Source organism: Penaeus monodon, chromosome 27 (genome assembly GCF_015228065.2).
Source record: "Penaeus monodon isolate SGIC_2016 chromosome 27, NSTDA_Pmon_1, whole genome shotgun sequence".
Taxonomy (NCBI): Eukaryota; Metazoa; Arthropoda; class Malacostraca; order Decapoda; family Penaeidae; genus Penaeus; species Penaeus monodon.
Genome location: NC_051412.1, coordinates 17,760,907 through 17,761,445, shown reverse-complemented (window position 1 = coordinate 17,761,445; position 539 = coordinate 17,760,907).

Sequence of the window (539 nt, the reverse complement as noted above, 5' to 3'; positions counted from 1 at the left end):
TGCAAACTGATTACTAATTTATAAAATAGTGCTATAAGTCGGTCACTTCTGCTATACTTCCAGTACTTCAGCGGCTGAGTTAAGTGTTTATATAAGGATACCTTGTGAGTAAATGAGTAAAGTTCAGGAGCTCCTCTTTCCTCTCTTGGAAAAAAAGTATTTTGATGTCATTCGGAGTAACACTGTCCACGGTAGAAAATATTCTGCCACCATTGACAGTCTGTTGCAGTGGAAAGTTCGTTACATGCAAAATAATTGCAACATTAGTTTTTTTTTTCTCCAGTTCAGTAAATTTGTATTATTTTTTGCCGAATGATTTGGTTACTTATTTGTTTCTGCGAATGCTTTAGCATTCGCTCCCCACTTTTTTAAAACATTTAAAACATGTTTAATATTTTCCTGGTAACCTGTCACAGCTTCATGCCATGGGGATATTGTTTTTTGTTTGTTATATGACTAACTAGTCTACCTGAAAAATGGGTATTCAGTTTTGTACAGAAATATCACTCGTTACCATTATCATCTTGCATTCACCTCTT